Source organism: Branchiostoma belcheri, unplaced genomic scaffold, assembly GCF_001625305.1.
Source record: "Branchiostoma belcheri isolate BF01 breed outbred unplaced genomic scaffold, Haploidv18h27 scaffold160, whole genome shotgun sequence".
NCBI lineage: Eukaryota > Metazoa > Chordata > Leptocardii > Amphioxiformes > Branchiostomatidae > Branchiostoma > Branchiostoma belcheri.
In genome coordinates, this window is record NW_017803047.1 from 137,550 (window position 1) to 149,315 (window position 11,766).

The 11,766-nt window shown below is 38.9% G+C and overlaps 1 pseudogene; it reads left to right on the plus strand.

The window, feature by feature from the left end:
* The first annotated feature begins 254 nt into the window (after positions 1 to 254).
* LOC109466208 overlaps positions 255 to 11,766 on the plus strand; it is a 14,374-nt pseudogene continuing 2,862 nt past the window's right edge.

Consider the following 11,766-nt stretch of genomic DNA (forward strand, 5'->3'; position numbering starts at 1 on the left):
TTTTTGTTACTCGGAGTACGATGTACGAAGGGGTCGACAAGGATGGACAGGAGGGAGGTTTGAACGAAAATAGGAATTCTGAACACACGCACATAACTTGAATTGTGGGGAGAAAAAAAATCATAATTAAGCTGTTTTGCAGCTTGCATTCCACTTACCACATTGTGAATTAAATGAAGAAAATTTATACATTTTTCTTGTGTTCGACAGCAACAACTTACGAAAATCAGGCGCACTGATGTCGATCAACTATTGTATGAAGGAATAACAATACCAATCCCTCTTACGTTACATTACTTTGTTAAGTAAAAACACGATACCTGTCATTCAAAGAAATGTCAGTGAGGTGCAGACGGTCATCGTAACTAATCCTTGCCTGGGGCTTTGGGCAACGAAATTTGAGTACATGTGAATGACGATGGCTGACACACCAAGGTAACAGGATATTTTGTTTACCAAGGTCTAGTTGTTTTGAATACAAATGAGTGTCCCTGAAGGTGTGAATGGCGACGTTTTAATAACCTGATTTTACTGGAAGTGTTGAAATAGCCAAGCAGGACACGACATTTCATGTTTCGAGTCTTCTCAGTGACTTTTATTCCGAATACCATGCCAAGGGTCTCAAACGGATAGAGATATTAAACTGAAGTCATTTTTGATTTGATACTTTTATTCATGTCGGAAAACTCTTTCATACCCTTCAGCAGTTGAGGTTTAACTCTTTGCACTGCGAAAACAGGCGTCCGAACCAACGCAAGTATCCCACGGGACGGATTTACTCGTTACGTGAATAGCCATGGGTTCCTCGAACGGCTCCTTAGCGAATACCTCGGTAGAATGTCCGTTTGTCTGGGAGGTCGGAGGAAGAAACATTTCTGCCTTTTGCTGTTCAGCGAGGGACAACCAGAGCGACACCTTCTATTATTTGGATTTCGGATACGACCCAACATTAGCCGCAAGTAATGCATTTGAATGTTTAGGGTTGGAGAAACCCAAATCATTTGTGTTATATGTAAATCGTAACATTTGATTTCAATTGAGAGAGGGTATTCAAAAAGCCAGGGGGGGTATTAAAAAAGCTAACAAATTCAAACGTTTAGGCTTTTACTTGTCACAGTCGCTCGTATCAGTGTTTTGTAGTGATAGAGAAGTTACAAAATAGTTTAGATACAGGTTCTGACGAAATAACATTTTGTTAAACTTTCACATGCAACGACCTTCTCCATTTGGAAGAAGGCATTAGTAAAATATACACATTATGATCTTCGAAAGCACATCCTAATTCTTGATAATGTTATTTACAGTTATTGGCAGTGGCGCAGCCATCGTAGTGTGGGTGATCTCTGTTCTGCTTTACCTCACATGCAAATACGGATGCTACTTCTGCTTGTACGTTATATGTCATTATATTTGTATAATATCAAATATGTGTGAGTTAAAATGTCACTTTATGGTTATTGAACTACCCAGTGAGGTATTAACGCTGACAAACCGCCTGCTGGAAACCTAGAATCTCGGAAAAACAACCGTAAGTCACTGGGAGGGTGGGGTGTTTTCCACCGAGGAACTGTGGCTCACTTCCGTTATTATCATAAAGCCAGGCAATTAAGTACTTTAATGCTAGAAACAAATAATTCTGTTGATTTGCAAATGTTTAGATGAAGAGAACAATTATGAATATTCACACCACCTTGTAGACTTCAAATAATGTTTTTTCTTCATCAGGGATAACCAGGTTGCTCCCCAGCCAAGTGCAGATGACTTGGTCCTTCATAACCTCCAAGTTGGTAAGTCTTCACAGTCATGCTCTTTTAACCCTAAACAGTACACCTGGGGTCCGCGCGGACCCCAGCACTATATATTCTGTAATATTTTTTTGTTTCTAAAGATTTTTTTCTGAAATTTTTGGTAATTGTCACCCACAAAGTTGTCTCTCAATACAATGCAGAAAACTCCGTTTCTATCATTTATAAAAAAAATTATATCTGATTTTCTTTTGGGGTCCGCGCGGACCCCAGCCGGCTTTCGATCATAATGGATACACTGGCGTTCTTATACATTACCTTATTTCCGTTTTATATGTTTTTATGCACTCGTCGTATGTCTACCAAGTTTTCAGAGACTGGTGTAGTAATAGAATTAAATTTTAATAACTTTGGTGTAATTATGAGGTCATATGACGTCAGAGCTAATGATATAGTCCGCCATATTGGATTTTGACCAATGACGTCATCAAATTAGCATATTCTATGCATATTAAATGATTTAACTTATATTCAATTATATAAGATGTTATTAATGTTGGAAAAGAAGTGTAATTTAATATAAAATTTTTATGTTTAAACCAAAATTACTTCTATTTAAAAAAAAACTGCCTGCTAGAAACCCGTTGCCATGGCAACACAAAAAAACATCAACTTACTAGTATTAAACTAATATGAACTTTTTTCCAGAGGCATTTTAGGAAAGGTCTCCAAATTTGATACTTCTAGCGCAAGCCGTTTAGCCGCTATCTGAGATCAAAGTTGGGCCTCAAAAGCCCCTTCAGTCTGAAATGGGTTTAAAAATCGGGTATTTCTTCTTGTCTTCTTTTCTTCACCAAAAAATTAAAAAAGCTGGTAGCATGTTGATAGTTTCTAAAAATTAGCAAAGAACTGTTCTGGGATCCGCGCGGACCCCAGGTGTACAGATTAATCAGTCCGGGAAGGTGTTCTGTTGAGGGTTAAATAGGTTCATATATTATGCCTAGCTCGGAAACCTTCTCCTATGCTAAGATGCAGTAAGCGATATACAATGTTTAAGGAAAGCTGTTAAGGTATTTTGCACTATGACTTGTACAGAAAATTCGAAACAAAACCGAGCCTTTTTTGTAATTCCAGATAACCCTGTCTGGTGGGAGAAGAGAAGAATTGTATTTGACATTCTCAGACTCTGCGCAACTTTTTTCGCTGATATTTGTTTCTTTCCCATTCCGGCGTTTAACCTGAACATCTCTGCTATATTTGCCATTATCCCCCTTCTTGTTCTTGACTTCATCTTTTTCTTTGCTTTCTTAGTGTGGCAAAGAAAAGAGGAATTCTTGAAACCACTAAAATATTATGTAGCATTCTACATTGTCATGACCGGTTTTCCAGTTGGATCTACAGTAAAGGTTTTGGTGGCCATTCTTTATGACGACCCTACAACTGTCCCTACGTATGCTTTGTTTGTTCCTCATGGAATCCTGTTTTATTTTATGCCTCTGTTTGCTTCGGTGTTTTATATGTTTAAAATCTGCCAAGACGAAGATGGCGACTGTGCATGCGCCTGTTCATGTCCCTGCTTTTGGTCTTTTTGGGGGATGCTTATTCTCCTTGCCGCGTGGGTTCTAAGTATGGTGGGGATTACGTATTACGTGTGGCCCCAAAGCCTCCCATACATTACCTACATGGAGTACCTTGCACCCTGCACACTGTCGCAGGCACTCGCGCCCCTGTGGCTACTCCTGCTCTGCTCAATTGTCGTCACGCACTGCTACTTCTTCAGCAGTGTCAATAAAGGTAAGACTTGCCTCGTTGTTCGTTGTATTTCCCAAATATCCACTGCTCCTGTTTTCTAAAACAAGACAAGACAAGGTATATATAATATTGATTGAGTGCCACATAACTTTCTTGTAACGTACTGGCATATGCCACAATATGTATATAGAACAGAAGCAGGTGGTTCATACTCATTGATGTGATAGGAGCAGGTCAGCAATTGTTTAATTGATACACAGTCTCTTTCCAGTACAATGTTTAAACACATGGACCATGGCTACGGTTAAACGTAAACAATGATGCAAACAACGGTCTTACGTCGAAATGTTTTGAGATGTGTTGGTATTTGCTACATACTATTCACAAGTAATTCAATCATATCACAGACCCTTCACGATTTTGCCTGGTGGTGGCGAAGTTACGTCTGCGTTCGTTGCGTTTCGCTGCGTTGTGTGTGTTTGTGTGTGTGTGTTTGTGTGTGTGTGTGTGTGTGTGTGTGTGTGTGTGTGTGTGTGTGTGTGTGTGTGTGTGCGTTGTGTGAGTGTGTGTGTCTGTGTGTACGCGTGTGTGTGTGTGTGTGTGTGTGCGCGCGCGTGTGAGTGTGTGTGTGTGTACGTATGTGTGTGTGTCACGCAGGACAAGGGTTAATTCTGAACGTTCTATTTATTTCCCATCTCAGGGGGAAGTGCTAAGTCAGCGGCACTGCAGCTAATGCCTGACCTTCTCCACTTCTACGGGGTGTGCTGTACAGCCGTGATCCTGACCTTCTACTACGACGAACGTCTAAAGCCTGTACCGGACATTGACCAGTACCTAAAACCGTTCTGGCCTCTACTATTGGCTGATCTCTTGGGAATCACTGGTGTCATCATCAGACTATGCAGCCACTGTTGCTCAGTATGTAAAATCTTTTAAATTTTAATCTTTAAAAACTTGTAACAACTACAGGATACTCTTTGATTAACCTTTTAGTGTATTCACCATTACCTTTTACTTGTTTCCTTTTGTCTATAATGTTACATGTTTCCTTTAGCTAATGGTAATATTAATGTTAAACTTGAATGTAAGCTAGTTTGAAAAAGAGGATCGTTTCCTTGTAATTGCAGAAATTTTCACGTTTTGTACGTTTTATTTCAGACCGGCCACAACGTACATAGACTCCCTCAGGAGAGACACCGGCCTCGAGGAAGACAGAGAGTGTTGGCCAGCCAATTTGTCTCGAGGCCAAGGACACCAGAACTCGACATAAGTCAAGTAAGTCAATTTCAGACCACTACTCCACGACCACGAACGGGATCTGCATCGCCTGTACCAGTGCCATTTCAGACACCTAGTCCAGGACCACGAACGGGATCTGTATCGCCTGTACCAGTGCCATTTCAGACACCTAGTCCAGGACCACGAACGGGATCTGCATCGCCTGTACCAGTGCCATTTCAGACACCTAGTCCAGGACCACGAACGGGATCTGCATCGTCTGCACCAGGACCAGGACCATTCAACACCGGGACACACCCTTGTAAGTTAACCATGTCTTGGTATGTCAAAGATAAAGCTAATGTCAGTATCTCGCATGTGAACGGCGTAGTCTTGTCTATATCGATTCATAAATATTCTTTTGGTGAAACAACACGGATTGAGTAAAATCATCATCTTTTAAGAAATTATTAACATAACAAAGTGATGTTACTGTTTAGGGTCGCAGTCCTTCGGACGGGACGTTAAGCCGTGGTCCACTGTTCAGTGTGCTTGTCGAAAAGAGCTAGGGGAATTTCCGCGGTACAATGAACCTGTAAATACTGTACATAGCGTCTGTCACGACCAGTGGAAGAGTAGCTCTTCAATGAGCTAAACTGGTTCAAGATCACTTTTTTTCACTTGACAGTTGATTGCATCTTATTATGGTAAGCACTAATTACTTTATTTTATAATTGGTTAATTTGAACAGATCATCTGCCGCCGATTGAAGCAACAGCGCAATCTACCACTTCGATTCCGTTACAACAGATAGGTCAACAAAATATCCCTGCAGGTAAAGAAATAAGTTTTAAAAAAAACCTCAATGTTTCATGACAATTTTTGGACAGACCACTGCATTGCGAACATGATGCCATTTGCATCTCATATCATACGGTTTGATGTTGAACCTATGTTCCCACAATGTGATTGAGTTAGATAATAGTCTTTAAAAAATGATGTAAAAAACAATGTGATGTAATTGTATCTGATAAGAGTACGCACTAATTACTTTATTTTGTAATTGATAACTTTGAACAGATCATCTGCCGCCGATTAAACCCTCATCTACTGCATCGATTCCGTTACCGCCGATAGGACAACAAATTATCACTGCAGGTAAAGTTTTCTTTCAGCAATAAATGTAAAGTACATCCTCCACATTTATTGACATTACTTTAAAATTTTGTTCAAACCATTGCATTAAAACATCATGTCAATTGCATCTCATATACTGTTTAGAATACTGTTTAACCCTCAACAGAACACCTTCCCGGACTGATTAATCTGTACACCTGGGGTCCGCGCGGACCCCAGAACAGTTTTTTGCTAATTTTTAGAAATTATCAACATGCTACCAGCTCAATTGTTTTGCAAATTGATGTGGGAACCTCTGTGTCCACATTACATACAAAAATCATACATTTTGAACTTTTTCTATTTTTTGGTGAAGAAAAGAAGACAAGAAGAAATACCCGATTTTTAAACCCATTTAAGACTGAAGGGGCTTTTGAGGCCCAACTTTGATCTCAGATAGCGGCTAAACGGCTTGCGCTAGAAGTATCAAATTTGGAGACCTTTCCTAAAATGTCTCTGGAAAAAAGTTCATATTAGTTTAATACTAGTAAGTTGATGGTTTTTTTGTGTTGCCATGGCAACGGGTTTCTAGCAGGCAGGTTTTTTGAAAATAGAGTTTTATATTAAATTACACTTCTTTTCCCACATTAATAACATCTTACATAATTAAATATAAGTTAAATCATTAAATATGCATAGAATATGATAATTTGGTGACGTCATCGGTCAAAATCCAATATGGCGGACTATATTACTAGCTCTGACGTCATAATTACACCAAAGTTATTAAAATTTAATTCTATTACTACACCATTCTCTGAAAACTTGGTGGACATACGATGAGTGCATAAAAACATATAAAAACGGAAATAAGGTAATGTATAAGAACGCCAGTGTATCCATTATGATCGAAAGCCGGCTGGGGTCCGCGCGGACCCCAAAAGAAAATAAGATATATTTTTTTTATAAATGGTAGAAACGGAGTTTTCTGCACTGTATTGAGAGACAACTTTGTGGGTGACAATTACCTAGAATTTCAGAAAAAAATCTTTAGAAACAAAAAAGATATTACAGAATATATAGTGCTGGGGTCCGCGCGGACCCCAGGTGTACTGTTTAGGGTTAGATATTAAACCTACAAATGTATGTGGAGTTGTCCCATAGCCCCATAGTAACATGTTCATGTAGTTTTAAATTCGTATGGTCATCGCATTCATTACCTCCATAAAATGGAGGTATTGTTTTTGGCGTGTCTGTCTGTGTGTCTGTCTGTCTGTGTGTGTGTGTGTGTCTGTCTCTGTGTGTTTCCGCAACATTGTAGTCAGCATAACTTCATAACGCCTTCATGAATTCTGATGATATTTGGTATGCTGATACGTCTTAGGAAGACAAAGATCAAGGTCAAATATGGGCCTCCTGGTGGATGACCTTGGTACTGCAGCAGAACTTCCGTTTTTTGTATCTTTTGTCCTGAACATGCTATGGTCTTGACTTTGTGGTGACAGATAGCTTTTCCTGTTAGGCATAATCGGTGTGGGTTTAGTCCCCCTAGCAGCTCGTTTTGGAACTGCAGAGTACTTTCTGGTGAAATCTTTAAAAGTCAATAAGTCCAGATAGGAACAACGTATTTTCATCATATTTGGTGTGTGGGTAGCTAAGAGAGAGTTGTACATGAAAAATTGCAAATTATGCAAATGAGGACTTAATTTACATAATTATGGAGGAAATTCTATAATCAAAGTGTTTATATAATAGTTCTTTTATATTCGAATGAAAGCTCATCTGTGTTGGTAGAATCCATAGTTAAAGAGTTTGACTTGTTCCAACACAACTTCTCCTTCTTGTGTTGGAACAAGTCAAACTCTTTAACTAGTTCTTTTATACATGTAATCTATTTAATCTGTGGCAAGAGGAACATCAATAGATACCAATTATGCTAATTATGACCTAATTTGCATAATTTATGTAAAAATTCTGTGACTTCTTATTGGTGATTGATGGGATATTTATACCTCGTGACATGTGCAAGTTACTTAAAGGTTAACACCACTATACATATATTATGTTAACGTAGATGTCATTTGCATAATTAATGTGGACATGTTCAAATGAATTACTAGTATGACAAAGCATGCCCATATTTAATGGAGGTATGAGATCTCGGAACTCTTGTTTTATTTGTATAGTCCGACAAAGAAATCTTAAAGTACGCCTTAAATCTGTACACATGTAAATCTACATTTCAGCATAACCCATGAGGAATTAAGCCAGTTTTTATATACAATTCTATTCATGTTCTTATTCTCCCGTTTCAAAGAATTTTAAATCATATTTTGATTGAATGTGGCCAAATGTGGTGGAATTGATGGAACCACAGTCATAGATCGTTTCCCGATACATGGGAGGAACATCCGCCCAACCAACCACGCTGTTTCGTCCCCACGGTTGATCCAACACAGTGGTAAAATCTGGGCTGCAAAGTTCCCACATTTCATAGAACCCGAACTGTGTTCGATCGTGTTCGATCTGGGGAATTCGAATCGAACACGCGTTCCATTTCGGGGTCACCTGCGGTCATTTACAATAAAACGGCAAAACAAGCCCTTCTGCCTGAGTGCCTCGCAACAGATAAAAAACAACACTTTTGTATAGATACAAACAGTTTCCTGGACAGTACATGTCCGCTACCATTTTGTGTGGACATGTAACAACTAGCGAAGCTACTGTCGTATCCTTGGGTGACCTTTAACCCTATCTAGACCGGGCTGTTGCTTGGTGGGAGCTTGGTGGGACGGGGGGGGGGGCTCATTTGACCCCCCTCAGAACTCGACAACGGTATGTCGTATGACCACCAAATTTTCAGAGGATGGTGTACTAGTAAAACTTTATCATATCTACAATTTTTATGTAGTTATGAAGTTATATGACGTCATTATGACGTCATAATACGATTTTATCGGCCAAAACCGTCTAAATACTAGGTTATTCCCTAATGGTATACAACATAACTTTACAATAGTGTTAACTTTATGACAGAATATTAGGGTGTACTAAGTCTTATGTTTCCCATAGCAACACCGGTAACGTCATAAAATGACCTCATGCATATTTAAGCTATCCGCCATTTTGGACCATCAATCTTGAATTTCCAAAAATAGTAATTTGTTCAGGATAAAGCCTAAAATACATTGTAAACAGACTAAAGACGTTTATATGAACCTTTTTTGGAAAAAGAAATGGAAGTTTTGATGAAATTTTAAGGAAAATAACCTGTATATACCTGTCCTAATGATATGGTCCGCCATCTTGTATTTTGACCAATGACGTCATCAAATTAGCATAAATTATGTTAGCTTAAATTAGCTATAAATTAGTATAGGGTTAATACCGTATACTGTGATAATAGTCCTTTTAAACTCAAACCAATTTGGTTTTTCTCGTATACTTAATTGCGAACAGTCTTATATATTAAACACTAGAGAGGCCGACATTTGCTTGGGAGCAAATACAGCAATTTCAGTCCATCTCCCTCCCACGCAAAAGTGGACTATTCCAAACTTACCCCAGTGTAAAACTGGCAAAGATTCTCAAATAAATGAATTATATAGTAGCTATGTAATTGAGAACAAAGATGCAAGAACACGCACATTGAACCTCAAAAGCTTTTATTACTAATCTTATTACAGGTATGCAAATACTAACAATGATGAGATTTGATACATTTTGAAGGTCTTAGGCACATAAAATTGAATGTGTGGGTCATTACACACGACTTACATGCAATGTGACCTCAGGTAACCCGCAATGGAACACCTGTTCCATGGCCAATGGCAGATGGAACACGGCATTCTTTAGATAGAACATGGAACGGGTATAGCACTTTTGGCCCTTTTTTTGCTGAAAATAGCCATTTAAGTCCCCCAAATGAGTCATTTGGAAGTGGTGTATGCTAAATTCTTGACTGCTATTCTGTAGACACATATTCAAGGTACCCTTATACCGAATTTCAGATCATTTGGTTGTAAAACCAGGGATCAGGATCCAAAAATCCATTTTTTGGCAAAAAATGCCCCAAAAAACCTTCATAAAAATTTTTCAAAGGCATGTATCAAAAAAATGAAAAAAAACGCCTGGGGGTATTGACCCACTCTACCTCCATGCCAAATTTCAAGTCATTTGGCTGAATGATGGCTGAGTTGAATCCCTTTGACTGTTTGGCAGGAGGAGAAGGAGAAGAAACATGAGAGAACACAATATATTTCATCCATACCATGGTATGGACTGAAATATAATAAACAACATCGTACATGCCCGTAGCCAGGGGGGTTCTGGGTTTTTGGATGATTTTTTCTTTGAAATCCTCTCAAAAACGCATGTGATTTCAATGCCATTTCAGAAGGTTCATCCGGGTTCAAGACAGACCGCCTCAGTTCTGGGTAAGTACTTCGTATCTTAAAAAATGTATGAAAACGGAAGAGGAGAAGAGTTTCTCTCGTGATGAGCTACATACACCGTTCCTTCATTCTATATTTCAGTCAATGTCATAGGCATCGATAAAATGTATTATTTTCCTTGTGTGGCATTGTTTTCTCCTACTGTCCTTTTGTTAAATGGATTCAGTGTCTTCATTTTGGACCATATACCAGATCTAGAGTGCCAACTATACGCAGCCTTTTTTTTCGTTTTTTATACAAGCTTTTTATTTTGGATTTTGTGCATTTTCAGGGGAAAAATCTGCATTTTGTCATTTTGTGCCCTGATATCAAATATTGAATTCGGCCTTGAACACATGCCCACAAAAAACCATTCGGACGTTTGGCATACGTTACTTGAACATTCTGTAAAATGGGACTTTTTAAAGCTATTTTCAGATAAAAATGTACATTTTGGCTCCTATGCCCTGATATTAATTTTGGAAATAAGCCCACAGGATGTTATTTACAATGTTGGTCTGCAACACCTAACTTGTGTTAAATAACATTTTTGCTATTCGTTTACAAATGTACATTTTGGCTACTGTGCATAAATACTAAGTCCAAATGACCTGAATTTGGTATGGTAGTCGTATCTCACAGGAAGTTACTTACATTTTTTACATGCGCCTTTTGCCTATTTCCCTCGAAATATGGGCTTCTATGCCAGCGCCTCTTGCAGTTGCTACAATAACTACACCAAGAGTGAGTATCATGCATGTCAGTCATGATATTTTCGGGAATATGTTGCTATATTTACATTATTCCTTCTGTCTCCCACCTTCTCAGCAAAGTTCCTAGCGTGGCTGTTGACAGCGGGTTCCCCATCATCGACTTTGAACAGCTCGAGTTCCAAGAAAGGTCCCTTCTTGGTCAAGGTGCTTTTGGCTCTGTAAAGAAAGCCTTTCACAGGAACTGGAGACAACATGTAGCTGTCAAAAGTCTGACGTTCGAGATATATAGAACGTTAGTATCAGAATCTTTATTCCTATCAAAAAATTATACCGCAATTTTACTTTCTGTTTTGTGATTTCTGTTTTGGTAAGTATTATACTTTAAACATAAATTATCATGGAGAATTTGTATGTTGTTGCGAAATCGGTAAATGTTTTGACTTTTAAAATTTGCCTAACTACAGAAGTGAGAAAGACTTGCTGTATTCTGAGGCGAGGAAGCTGAACCTGGGAAGCCGATCAGACTACGTCATTCGTCTCTTGGGTATCTGCCTTGAGCCAAATTTCGCCATCGTGATGCCTTTCATGGAAAACGGCTGTCTCAGCGAGATACTGCAGGATGTTGACGTACCCTGGGCCCTGAGGTGGAGAATGGCACGACAGATAGCCCAGGGAATGACCTTCCTACATTGTCAGAACCCACAGATCATCCACTGTGATCTGAAGGCAGAAAACGTTCTACTTGACGGAGACTTCCACGTGAAGGTATTGCGTGACACATGTCACAAA